The sequence below is a fragment of the Choloepus didactylus genome, assembly GCF_015220235.1.
Source record: "Choloepus didactylus isolate mChoDid1 chromosome 23 unlocalized genomic scaffold, mChoDid1.pri SUPER_23_unloc7, whole genome shotgun sequence".
NCBI classification, from domain to species: Eukaryota; Metazoa; Chordata; class Mammalia; order Pilosa; family Megalonychidae; genus Choloepus; species Choloepus didactylus.
In genome coordinates, this window is record NW_023637601.1 from 385,293 (window position 1) to 400,013 (window position 14,721).

General features: G+C 41.0%; 1 pseudogene; it reads right to left on the reverse strand.

Moving 5' to 3' along the window:
• Positions 1–2,654: 2,654 nt before the first annotated feature.
• Positions 2,655–14,721, reverse strand: part of LOC119525108 — a 42,420-nt pseudogene continuing 30,353 nt past the window's right edge.

A 14,721-nucleotide genomic window follows, 5' to 3' on the forward strand; every position in this document is an offset into this window, starting at 1 on the left:
GCCCCAACCCAGGGCCTGAGAACTCAGCAGTGAGCAAGATGTGGTTCTTGTTCCCCAGAGGTTTCCAATCCTGTGTGTTGGGTAATGTGATAAGCACAGTTGTTAGAAGAAACTACAGACATGCCAGCACTTTCTAATGTTGCATCATCTGTAATATTCATTTAAATGCCAGGCACCTGCTTCCCAAGGTAACCCTGTGACCAGCACTGGCCATTGGAATCTAAGGTCCAGAAGCTGGAGTGGGGGCCCTTTTGTTATGTGATGGGAGGAAACATTCTGCTTCCATGAAGCATCTGTTCTCTAGACTAGGGTGTGATGGCTGGGCTGCAGCAGCCTTCCTGTGAACTGAAACCAAAGGCAAATGGCAGGAAAGCCAACACAGAATATAAAACAGATCATTAGAAATTTCCTGGGTCCCTTGTGGAATTGTCACATATATGGAAAACAATAGTCTAACTGCAGTCTCATTTTTCAGAAGAATAGCATTCTTCTTCTGTTTGCATCTTTTGGTCACATGGGACTGCAGTATAAAACATCCCTGATTTGTTAAGGAAATATTTAACAGACTTCTATGTTTTTGCTTTTTTAAATTTCTCTTTATTGACTTTCCTTATTTATTCATACATCATTTTCCTGATTTCTTCTAGTTCTTTTCCATAGTTTAATTTTAGCTCTTTGAATATATTTTAAACACTTGATTCAATATCTTTGAATAACAAGGCCAGTATCTGGTATCTTCAGGGTCATTTCTTTCAAATTATTTTTTCTCAAGAATGAGCAAAATTTGTCTGTTTCCTTGTATGCTTTGTAATATTTTGTGGAAAATGGACATTTTGAGGATTATGATGTCATCACTTGGGAAAATAGATTCTCTCTCTTCCTGGGCTGCTTTTGAAATCTGTGTACAGTGACTTTCCAAACTTTTTTTTTTCAGAATCTGTATTCCTTGCTGTGTGTGTCTCTTTATATTTTCTGATTGGGGCAGCTTGGAAATACACAGGCAAAACAAACTAGGCCCTGAGCTGGTCCCCAGAGAACAGCCCAAATGACCCAAGCACATGGCCCATATTTTCAGAGAATTTCCCAACTGCTCACTTTTGTGCCATCCACCCAGGCTGTGGAACCCAGGCTGCCATCTCCATGGCTGCAGCTCAGCTGAGGAACTGGGGGTGATGGCTGGTGTGTGGGTGCCACTCTCCTGCCAAAGCTTGCCAGCCTTGCCCCTTATCATGCACACCCCAGGTGGTGGTGGTAAGTGTCATAAAAGGCTACATATTATATGATCCCCTTTTAATGACATTCCAGAAAAGACAAAACAGTAGGAATAGAAAACAGATGAGTGATTGCCCAGGGTTAAGGAAGGGGATGGCTACAAAGGGAAATGGAGGAATTTTGGGGGGACAATGGACATGTTCTATATCTAATTAGGGTGGTAGTTATATAACTGTATATGTTTGTCAAAATTCATGGACTTGTACAAATTTTAAGTTGGCAAAATTTATTGTATGTAAAGCATACCTTAATAAGGCTGATTTAGATATATATGTATACGTGTGTATATATATATATTAATATGTGTGTATATATTAATTTTTCAAAGGGAACTGATGAAGCTTGACCTAAAATTTCCACTGCATAACTGAATTGCAGTAAGCCTGCCACTTAAATCTCTCAGTTGTTCAACCTTCCCAGCAGGGATCTATCCTGCAGGCAGCCACTGATACACCATGTCCAGTGGGAAGGAGGTTGTGAGGTTGAATTTTCAGGCAAATATCTTCTGTAGCAGTTCAAATAAGAAGCTGATTGCCAGGGTTACCTTGGCTTCCTGCCTTCTTTCCTGAATCCTCAGAGGTCATACTGGGTTCTTAGTAGAAACATTCATCTGGAAATTTGCCTAGAGCCAGATTAAATCTAACATCACCATTTTTAACCTATATCTCACTCAACATACATGTCTTTATCTTCACATCTTCTTGAAATCTGAAGGCCTTACCTGTCTTGAGGCTCAACCCTGAAATGATAAGAGAATAATTTTGCTAAACATTCTAAATATTGTTTCCACAACCTGCCTCAAAAAGCTTGGCATGGATTAAAAATGAGTATTTCAGTAAGACTAACTACCCTGGTTTAGTTGATATGTCCTTCCAGCTATAAGTCACCTGTCCTGCTCCACATCATTTTTGGTAAAGGTAAGTGTCTCTCTTAAGGCCAGTTAGTCTCCAAGACCTCCTGTCTGGGGGAGGTCCAGAGGCTTCTGACCCATACAAACAGCTCAATTGGAAAAGGATCATAAGTACACAAATAGAATCTAACATTGGAAATAATCAGATCAGTCATGCAAATTAATAAGTACACAAGGTCATTTCCCAAAAGAAAATAGGGCAGTACTGCACAACAAAGCTGCCAGAAAGAATAGATTTAAAGGGACATGAAAATTAAAGAGCCAGCCCTGACTTTGTCTCCTTTACACTGTTGATGTTATCTGCTGTGCCATGGGTACTCCCCAGGGACATGGTATTTGGGAGGTGACCATTCTCTCTACATCACAGCAAGGCCAAAAACTGCCCTGTTAAGAGTGGCTTGGTTGTTTTTTGTTTTATGTTTTTTGCTTTAAGTAGATAAAATGAAAGACAACACTTTTTTTTACAAAGCATTTTAATCATTTTATTGAAAGGAGAGGGGATATAGCATTTAAGGAACCCATACTATAGACCAGAACTCATGAACATCAGTGGCACATAGAGACAGATGGCAAAGCCAACCAAAATCACAGAAGCCCAAACACCTGCAAGGTTTTCAACTATAGGACTGACATTCTCAATAGCTTTGTACATCTCTTCCTAAGGGCAAAAAAAAGGTACATTTTGCATTTTCTTATAACTTCCAGGCTTAAAGGTAGAAAACAATCACACCTTTAAAAAATTCCCATGAAATAACTGACATGACTTAACACAAGTCTCCCATCCATTCCAATGGCTTTGCTATATAATCAGATATGATGCCATTTTATCACTGCCATTTGTTTTTCTTAGAGTCATGTAAATAAAAGTTCATGATGAGACAAAAGAGGATTGTTTGTTTATCTCATATCTGCTCCATTGAAAACTCATTAATTGGGGGAAAAGCAGGGAATAAGGAGGTGACAGAGGGAATAGTTTGGTAAGTCTGGTTCTAATTTTCCATGCCAACTTTGTAATGAAGATATGAGGTAGGAGGGTTCTACTGACTCTTATTAGATGGACAATGGGGAAAAGAAAGATCAAGTGCCTCACCTGCAGATCCATCTGGGACTGATTTGCAATGTACAATTTAATGTATAAAAGGACTTTTCTCCAGAAAAATCAGAGCATCTTACAGGTATGCTATAAGCACGCCAAAGTTACATATCTGCTATGTACAAAATGTGGTTCCAGGTGCTAGTGAGAAAAACAAAGCTGAATATATCTGGTCACTTAAGGAGCTTCAGATACTAATCTGCCTAATTAAGCCCCAGGTTCCTTTCAGGCATGGAAGAATTAGCAGGGCTACAGAGGAAAGACCCATCACTGAGCCCTCTCTCTTGAACAAACAATCCCAAAAAGCCTTACTGAGTTCTCTTCAATTCCTTAATTTCCAGATGTCACCTCACTGTACGCTCTATTTGATCCATAACGTCTCTACATCTCTGACAATCCCACCCTGGAAGGGCCTTATTTCAGTTGGAAAAATGCATCTCAGAACATATCTGACTTCCAAGAGAATTCATCAACCCTGGGCAAATATCCTAAAACTCTAGTGTAGTGCAACCATGCTCCCAAATATTACTACTAAACAAACACACTTCTGGGTCCCCCTGCCAATAACTAAGTTCAGTGGAGAAGATCATTTGTCAACAAGCATTCTCTCTCACCCTGACACCTCAATAGTTTACTGGGGTTTCTGCAGGAAGATAAGATCATAATACAGAAGGTAGCCATCATTATAGACAAAAAGTTTCTGGTCGAAAGGGTGATAGTTGATGCTCTGCACTCGCTCCTGCATCTTAGGCATTGTAATGCTTAGGTGGCCCTCTTTCCCAGTGTTGGTGTCAAAGTAGTAAAAAATCTCTTCTGTTCTGGTGTTTAGTGTGCGGGTGGCATACAGAACCCCACACACCATGAAGGAATTAGAAACAGATGGCTTGTACTGCCTGGTCTGCCAAGTGTTTATCACCTCAAGTGTAGTGTCATTGAGTTTACTGATCACCATGTTCCCTGTACTGGCTTCAGTTGCATAAACCACCCACAGCCCATTCTCATCCACAGCAAAGTCCATGTCTTGCCACCCAACATTAGCATAGGAAAAACGGTTATTATAGACAGCACCGGGAGAGCGCGTCTCACGGCCACCGTGTTGGTAGTCAAGTCAACTTTGGCGATGTTCTGGGAGTTGTAGAAGTTGATATACATGTTGTTTTTGTACACTGCTGTGCCACTGCCTTGGCCATAGACTACCCGATACTGTCGGTAATTTGTGTACAGCTGCAAATCATCCAGCGAATTGTAGAGTCTGTAATATTCCAAGTATCTCCCATCTGTGTTCAAAGGCGCCACCCAATACAGTACTTTATCTGGATTCTCAGGAGAATAATCCCGACCCCAGGCACCATACTTATACTCAAACCCTCTCCAGTTGAGCTGAACCACAAATGGCTTGCTGACGTTTGCCACACCTCCGTGGCTACAGTTCCCTATAGAAAAGAAAAGATGACAGACATTTGTAAAGAAAATGAATGACAAGAGTCACACACTTTAAGGCTCTAAGAGCCAAAGGAATATCCATAGTTTTCCTGTCAAGTTTCAATGACAACGTGGTCCCAATGGAAAAGAGCCAAGACTGCCTCTTGGTTTCAGCCCCCATGCAAACCCACTGTGGTTTCTAAAGAGAACTATCGGCTGTTTTCATGCCTGGACTTCCAATTGGAAAACGGGGATAAAGAAGATGCCGAGAATCATATTCAAAAGGTTTGAGGGCTCAGAAAGAGGAAAGGGAGACTTGCTGAATTTTATATATTTTTTCTATCAGACAGCATTTTACAAATATATTTGATGTTATTTCATTTTTTTCCTTTAGAGAAATCAATAAAGCAAGAGCATACCAGAATCCTACCCTATTCCATAAAGCCAAGAGGTACTATCCCAGGGCCAGCCCCAAGGGGAAATTGAGATGAAGGGGAATTTTCCAGGTCAAGTCTCCAACCCCCACACCACCCTCCACCCCCACCCCACATCTCCCACCCCCGCCCTCCTCTGGGACTCTAAGTCCTAACTCATCAATCTTGCTCCAAGCTACTCCCACAAGAGGAAGTCTTAAATGTAGTACTTTAAGGATGTGAATGCCTTCCAGGTCCCCAAAAAATGGTCCTACAGTGGTGGGATTTCAGCCTTAGAGCAATGTTGCCTTCTCTATGCCCAGTGCATGGCCATTGCTTAGTTCACTGCTGCAGTGATAAGGTGGGTCTTGCTGTTTGTAATCCATATTCTACTGTGCCATAGAATGGCAGGCAAGTATTTCATCTTTCCCAGTCTATCATCTCATTGCCACTGGTCCACTGAATCTACCTCCTGTGTAACACTTGGACAAATGACTCAGGCTGGGCAAATGGCCTTCTCTTCAAAATGCCTGCCAACCCAAATCATTTATGAGCCACACAAAATAACATTCCTCCATTATTTTTATAACTACCCAAAGTGTGGAATACACATTTCTTGGATCTTAATAAACATCCTCAAAAAAAAGGAAAAAAAAAACTGATGTGATAGCTTCTTGGATAACAATGAAAATCCAAGTACATTTGAGGTCAATTTTCTCTCTTCCTTCTGCTTGGAGCAGAACAGATGAGGGAAGGAAGGAGCAGAACCAGAATCGATGGATCTGGCTCTGTGTGCTTGGAGGGAATCAGGGAACCATGGAGAGCTCAAGAGGTGAGCTGGAGCCAAAGCAATGCCTGAGATTAGCACTGTTGGGAGTAAGGGAAAGCAAAGATTTTGTCTCTGAGTGTCTGTTTCTGATCACCATGGAAACATCTAGTCTTCTCCCTCCTAAATGCCCCCTCTCTGTACCCATTTCCCTCAAAAAAGCTCAGAAGTGAAGACACTATTAGAAATCCTGCTTTTATTTTTTCAATCTACTGATGTGTTTTGGTCCCAGAATTCAATATGTGCTCCTTAAATGCTCCCATAAATCTGCAGTTGGTGGAAAAGCCAGCCAACCTTACCACAGGTAGGGAAGTGAAACCACTGTGTACCTAACCTCAAATAATTTTGCATATCATTAAACAGAACATGGTCACAGGCTTATTTTAATAATGCATGCACCATTTCATAAATTTAAAAAAAGCAATGTGTGTTCAGCCAAGAGACTGCTCTCCACTAAAGAAATAATAAATAAAATCATAAATTATTATTTCTTCTCCTAAAAGTGATCTCTCACATGAATGCTTGTTTGCTTTTGTTTATGAAGCAATGCATGAATTATTAAAATAAAGTTAGCAGTGTGTTCAGTTTAATCACAACAAAAAATGTTTCACATTTGCATATGCTACAAACTGGGTTTTCCAGTTAAAATATCTTCCCAAGAATTTATTTATTGAACTGCATTTCACTTGGAGGAAATGAAAAAAACTATTTTTCTTTCAGGCTGGAAGACTTAGGAATTGTTTGTTTAATTGAATCTTGCCTTCCTGGATAGAAAAATCTCAAATCAATAGCAGTGAAATATTTAATGAAAATTTAGTATACATATAACTTATTCAGACATTATTATGGGATTATAGGTAATAAGCTATTCTGTCACCAGATGTGGAAATCCTTGGCTATGAAGGAATCAAAGAAAACTTCTTTTTAAAAATTACTGGTAGTACTACTAATAAAAATAGTAATAGCTCCTCATTTCACAAGTTGACCAGGAAATTAAAATTGGACCTGGTATAAATATTAAAATTGAATGAAATTTAACCTCTTTTCCTCATCTCCCAACCATGCCTAAACACTTTCTGATCCTTTTTATTATTTCCCCTTTATCCTATATCCCCTTTGGGATATTTTTAGGGTCCTGGCTATGTTCAAAAGGAAGTAGGAACAGGGAAGAAAATGAAGCATTGTCACCAAGGCTACAGATGTGGCCACAGCAATGACAGTCCAATGAAAAGCCCATGGCAGCTCCCCTGGATCTTGGCAGAAAACCCTCTTGAAAATGATACTGAAACTGACAGCCAGCCCAGTGCCCACAGCTTGGCTAGCACAGCCAGGTCCCCCATCCCTCCCACCCCATTTCATGCCTTATCTTGCACCTCTTCTCAGCCCGTTCCTTCAAGTCAAGTCTCAGAGATGGTACATTCCCATCTTTAGCCAGTTCCCATCCCAACCTTTCCCAGACACTTGGATGGTGTCCCATGGCCCAGCCATGATCCAAGAACTGGGAAAGACCAATGAATCATTTTGCATTTTCTGGTGGAAGAGATTCCAGCATAGAACCATCAGGAGCAAAAGTACCCTTTTAGCTGCTTCACAAGCAAGGAAGCAAAGATAATTTTGTGCTAACAAGGTTGGTGTGTTGTTGGACATTTCTTGTCACTCCATGAATCACATGTGCATCCCTTAATTAGAGCATGTATGGAAGAGAGCCTGGTATGGTGAGAATATTACCAGCAGTGAGGTCAGACAGATTCCAATTCAAATCCTGGCTCCTTTATTTACTAGCTGTGTGTCCTTGAGCAAGTTACTTAACCTCACTGGGCCTCAGTTTCCTTATGCTAAAAAAAAATAATAACTATGTGCAGTGCTATTTTGAAAAATAGAGAGAAGGCATATAAACAAAACCCCATAAACAGTCACTATCATCATTGTAGGCACACCATGTTACAATTGGAGGTTTATATGACTATCTCCCCTGCTGGAAGTTTCTCAAAGTTTCTTTACCCACCCTGGTAACTCCAATACCCAGAACAGGGTCAGTCACACAGTAGTACCAAGTTATGCTTGTGGAATAAAGGAATGAAAGGCTAAACAAATCTTCTAAAACCAGCTTACTCTTATTTATAAACACCAGTCCTCCACCCTGTCAGGTATCTGAATTTTTCACACAGCCTGGTGTTCACTCCACAGAGCATAATGCAAGGAACCCTCTACACAAGTGTACATTTGGTTGCCACAGTATTCTGAAAATACCTGGCAAGCCACCATCATGGGACTTTAAAATAGGCTAACTTGGCTTTTTAAAAATATGGTGAGTAGCATTAAAAAAAGAAAGCCAAAAATCATGTATCTAAAGAGGAAACTTAATCTTGAATATGCCAATATACACTCTCACCCAGGTAGGTCACTGAAATTTATTTGAGCCAAGAGGAGAATACTATTGACTTGTGAGAATTAGATCATTTAAATGATCATAACCATCAAATGACTGAGATGAAATTGAATCTGAATTATTAGATATATGGACTCATACTCTTTCTCTCTAGACTTGAGATTTGAGTGGCTCACCCTGTGCCTTTTATCCCCCATCCATTCACCAACCAGTTCCTGAGCACTTACTATGTGCCAATGCAGATGTTTAGAATCTCCAAGCAAAATGATCATCATCCCTTGAGCATTCCAATCACATTTTGCCTATACACAGTCATGCAGGTTCAGGGGAAAAACAGAGTTGTTTTAAAGGAAAAAAGCTAATGAGTAGAAGGCTAATTATTTTCAATTAGAAAGTTCTATGAAATGAAGCAGAAAAAAGATGTCACCTGGAGCAAAAACAAAATAGAAAGCACATTTTGTTGAGCCCTAAATACATGTCCTGGTCCTACATTCAAGCTGACTACAGGGTGAGCAAACTGCAGCTGCAAGGGAGGGGCTGCCAGAGCACAGAATTACTTTATAGCTGAGACTTGCATACAGTCTTTTTTGTTCTGTACAACTCTGCAGTGAGAAAAAAGCAGACAGGCCAGATTTTAAGTCCCATAATAGTGAGTAACTTTAATTAAAGTCTCCACAGGCTCACAACTTTCTGGTGCCTGGGGATTTTCAAGTTCTGCATTAACAACCAATCCAAACAGAAAAGGAACAAGGGAAAGAAAATTGATTTAAAAAATGACAAAAAGTCAGTTTAATATAAACATATGAACAAAGTTGGAGTGGGGCCAAGTGGCTTGGTGGGGATTCAAGTACACCCAAGGTTGTGGGAAAGTGGGAGGAAATCTGGGTCCAATTTGCTTAAATAACACTGCTGGGCTGGGATGGTTCACAAAAGTCTCAGGGTGAGAACCTAGGGGAAAGTTCAAAAGAAAAGGAAAATCTAACAGAAATGACCCAAGTGAGATGCTGGTTGTATGCTTTGGATGGATTGTGTGGTTTGTGAATATCTCTCAATGAAATTGCATTTAAAAATGAAAAAAAAAAAAAAATGACCCAGTAGACTCACTTGTTTTTCTCCCTAGACACCAAGTGGGGAATTTTCCCTTTGGGATGCTGATGCCTGATGCTTTAAGTCCTGAGAAAGCCAAGAAGGATCTTGCATACCAGCCCCTGCTTGGTCACCAGCTACCTGCATGACCTTGGAAAGGCAGCGCCCCTGCCCTCCAAGCCCCCTCCCCTGTGACCTGATGGGGCTGAGTGAGACAGTCCTGCAAGCTCCTTCCTCGGTGCATAGAAATCCATGCCAGAAAAACCTATTCCATGGGGAAGATTTGCTGTGGTAAGGAAAGAAACACTTGCTCAGGTATTATCTGGGATTGTCATTTTGGCTTGCCTTTGTCACTGCTCTGAACCCTCTGTGGCACAGTGGAACCGACTCTCATTTCCAACTCACATTTGCACTCCTGCTCCCAGCCCAAATTTAGCCTTAGTTTATTACAGAGGAGAGAACACAGCCTCTATATGTCATAGGGTGGCAGATTCTCAGAAGCAGAGGGAAGGGAAAGAGTCCCCTGAATGACACCAAGAGGCTTATAATTTAATTAAATAGCAGCATCTAATTAAAGCCTCAAAGAAACCAGCTACATTGACAAGGATCCAGAAACCCACGGTCCAAAAGGAAACAGGTTGTGAGCAATAGGGATTAATAAAAATAACCAGTACAGCCCCATGCAGGCTGAGGTGCAGAGAGAGCCTCCTGGTGACAGGATGATGTCTCAGAAGTACAGAGCAGAAGGCTATGGCAAGAGGCTGCCAAGAACCACTTGGAAAGCTGTCCTTCCACGTGCAGGGAGCTAGCGCCACTTTTTTTTTACTGCAAGGTTGTCACCTCACTACTCATCATTAATAATAATAATAATTGCCAGTGCATGAGTGCCGACCATAGAGGTTGGAGCATTCCAAATCTTTGTCTTGTGATTCCTCACAAGAACCCTGCAAGGCAGGCACTCTTATCCTCCCATTTTACAGATGAGGAGATTAAGAACCCTGCCCATGATCATTTAGTTGGGGAGCTCAGGTCTTTGGGATTCCAAAGTCACTTTCTTGACCCCTACATATGCCACCTCCATTCAAGGGTATATTTACAGAGTGCCCTGCTTTGTGCTGTACTTAACCCGAGGCGATTCATCAGAGAGCAGAGACACAGTCCCCAATGTCCAGGGCAAGAGGAACAACCAGACACCCCCACAAGTGACCAGATTTAGGGAGCCATCCCTTTAATCCCCACTGAACCCCAGGACACAGACCATAGCTGTTGTTCAATATGCATTTAAGGAAAGAGTAAAGGAAAAGTAAAGAGGCAGGGGAGGGAGGGTGGCAGGCAAAGTGAGATGGAAGGAAGGAGGATGCAAGGAATAAACCCAGCTCATCAGACAAATGAGCCCTTCAGCCCTTACAATCCACAGGAGAGCAGGTCTTACACAAATATTCCACTGGTAGGTCCCATATCACCATAGAGATGCACTTCCTGTGATTAGTTGCAAAGGGAATACATGTAATTTGAGAATTTTGTTTTAAATCAACTCATTGTTTGCTCTTTTCCTCTGTGGACCCCAGAATGTGATCATACCTGGAACTATCTGCTAGGTGAGCAGATTTAAAACATCTAAGAGTAAACTCAGAACTGCAAAACTCCCACCCTTCCTTCACCCTGGCAATCCCAAGTCCCTCCCCCCACCCCACACCTTACAGGGCCTGGCTCAAGGGGCAAAAATACAGCATGCTCACCTGGAGCAGGAGGCAGGATCACGGGAGCATTTTCACTTTTAGATGCCTCACATTCCTTTAGTCTATTCCTCAGTGCCAGGATTTCTCGTCGAATAGCCAGGACATTGTTTTTGTCTAGGGTCTCAAGCTTCTCTACCAGGAGAGTCATATTCCTTATCTAAGGAAATAAAAATATGGAGCAACTTTATATTGCTGCACAATTTCTTTCATAAACATTCTGGGGCTGAATTTGTCTTTTAGTGAAACATCTCCGAAGAATACACCAGAGATGGTTCCAAATGGTTTCATTTGGAAGAATATATGTTATGGCTTAGCATGAATGCCTGTCAGATCTCAGACAGATGTGTATGACAAGAAGAAAATGGCAAAGATTGTAACAGCTTTAATAACAGAGCACAGGCCTGTTGCAAGCATCCACAAATGTCCATTAACTTTCATTTCTAATAACCTTCCCCAGTAAACTCATATTACTCATGCTGTATTTTAATTAAGTTTCTAATGAATGTTGAGAGCCACAGAAAACTTAAATTCTAAGCTATGTAACAAGAATTTTCAATTACAGCCAATGTCATGACTGTGCTAGTAAATTCTCATTCGTGTAAATTCCTCACCCATAATGTTCAAGCAATGGTCTTTATTCATAGGTTGTAAATGGCTTCACCAAAACATGCTTGCCAAAAAAAAAAAAAACCCATTTAAATAGGGTTGCAAGTTTTTGGAGAATGATTCCAAGAAGAATAGAGGATTAAATAATTATTCAAGGGTTTAAATAGACCTGGCAAGTCCACAATCAGGTAAATTGGGGATTTCTAATCCCATGAGGGTAAAGCCAATGCAGAGAAGGTACCTGATCATGGCTTGACCATGGATGATTATGCAGATATGTCACCTCCTTTCTAGAGATTTTGAAAGGCCATTTGCTTCTGGGGCAGGATTCTGACTACTAGACAATACTCATCAGTCAATATGTTCTCAATATGTTTAGCATCTTTTGCAGACAGGCACCCATCCAAAGCAGAACACGGGATATGCCATGTGGTCATGATTGAGAACAGAATTAGAAATTGGAAGAGAGAGATTCATATTTCAGTCCCAACACTCGCTCAGTCACTTAAGAGAATTTACTATCAGCATACTGAGAAGTGAGTTCACTGCTTACCTCTACTTCCAGCTGGTCAACAACTTCTGAGCTCCCAACAAAACCCTTCTTCAGCTGTATGATTAGTTTCTCCATCTCCTTCACTTCTATCTTGATCAGCTCAAAGTCTAGTTCAGTGTAGGAAAAGGAATTCTTTTCCATGATCTCTACTCGGGCAGTGAAGTTGAAGAATCTCTTTTCATATACTCTGATTAGTTGGACATACTCCCTCACCTGAAGGGGAATCAAAAAGCCCCTGTCAATTCCCAAACTAATACCATGCTTGGGCTCTCAAGGACTGATTCCTGCCAGTGATTTTAATTGTAAAGAAATGGATCAAAAATATATCTAACTAGATTTTTTTATCTATCCAAATGAGAATTAAAAAGAACTTGCTACTACAATTGGGGGCTGGAGGGGAGAGTTTGCACTTTCCTGGTTTGAAAATAATTTTGCTACTTATTTCATCGTTCATGAGTGCCTTTTGAAACCAGCAATGTTTGAGACCATTAGCTCCCCAAACTAAGCTGCCTTGAGTCAGAGTTTCTTGCCCATCTCCCTCCTCCCCCACAAACATGCTCTAAATCAGGGCTTCTCAATCTCAGCAATACTGTCATTTGGGGATAGATCATTCTTTCTTTGGGGGGCTGCCCTCTGCCTTGTAGACTGTTAGTGGCATCCTTGACCTTTAGATGCCAGTAGCACACCTCCCCACCCCTTGCAAGTTTTGACAACAAAAAATGTCTCCAGGCTTTGCTAAATACCCCTGGGGTGGGAGGAAAAGTAGAACCACTGCTCCAAATCTATACATTTTCTAGAAGAGGGAGAGATGCATTAAGTAAAATCCCTTCTTTGACACAACACACCATGAGCTGTGACATCATCTTTTACAAAGTGGCATAAAGACCCAACTTTAAACACAATGTGTAAGTGTACGTACATCTGTAAAGTGCACATTTCATTAAGCGCACCTGCATTTATGCCAAGAACTGATTATTTCAATCAGACCTTTAAATTACACATTTGTTGCATATATTTGAAGTCTGATCATTACATTAAAATATTTCCAAACATTCCATTGGTAGTTCAGGGTATAACTGGAGTCTCCAAAGAGATATTTCAATAAACAATGATTCTTTCTGTATCTAATCTTGAAAAGAAATACTGTGGCTTTTTTTTAAGGGTCTGCTCATTAAAAGTTACTGGTTTTACAACCTTATTAAGTATCAGAACATAAGTGACACTTTTTCCCAAACTGCACTAATGTCAAGTATCTGATGCCCAGTGTCTGGATGAATTTGGAGCCAGATGTTGGCATCTAACCCCTGTAATGCCAAGGTAACCCTAACTACTGTCATTTCAGCCCTTCCACTTAACCCCACTGTGCAAATTAGAGCCAACTGAGAGGCCACAGATCTAAAGGGTAAGGGCTTCAGGCAAAGAAGATTTTAATGAAAACTGAAAATGCAGCTCTTGGCACCTGCAAGTATATCTTCTGGCGTAACTGATGCTCACTGCCATCAGGTGTGCCACCACTCTGAGGCTGATAAGGCTGGTGACATTTTGGTGGGAAGATAGGTAATAGATAGATAGTTAATTGGTAGGTATAAAATGTAGTACATCCTCCTCAGATGTACAAATACAGTTTTAAGGGGTCCTGATTTCAATTTCTACAAAAATCAGGCACAAAACCTTGCCTATGACAAAAAAAAAGTGCCAGTGCTTTGCAGAAATGGAAGTTTGAGAAATTAATAATGCTTGTCACATTTGGCCTTGCCAACTCTTGGAACAAATGAAACACCCTCAGCTCTCCTGGAACATTTTGGTGGCAAATCACAGCTGTTCTACAAAAATGAGTGATTCAATCATCTCTGCTAAATAAAATGTGGCTCTCCCACATTCTCAGGCAACCAAGGCATAAGCTGTAATTTGCAGCCTGTGGGAATGTGCAGTGTGCCTGCCCAATATCAGCCATGAAGTGAAGGGCATCTAAAGATCTGTTTGAGGAAAAAGACTTGAGGTTCTTCCCAGCTGATATTTAAAGGAAAGCTCAGTGAAATTCTAGAAGACCAGATTCAACCATGGAGTTGTGTAAAGGCAGGAGGGAATCTGAGACTGGCAAGAAAGACTTCATAGTATGAATTTTAATTTACCTCATTACTAGTATATAAATGTTTCACCAGGATGAATCTGAGCATTGAGACAGAGTGGACAATTTTGAGAAGGTGCCAACTCTCCCTGGGTTGTGCAGTCTCAGCAGAGGGAGCCAAACTTGCCCAGGGAGGTGAAGCAAGAATATGGGTCTAACCCTGAGAGGACACAACCTGGTGTCAACATATTCACCTGGAAGCTCCTCCTCACTACAAGTTTGAGCATTAGAAGACACATCTAGAAATCTCTTGCCTTCAAACCACCAGCCTAACTTCCAGTGCT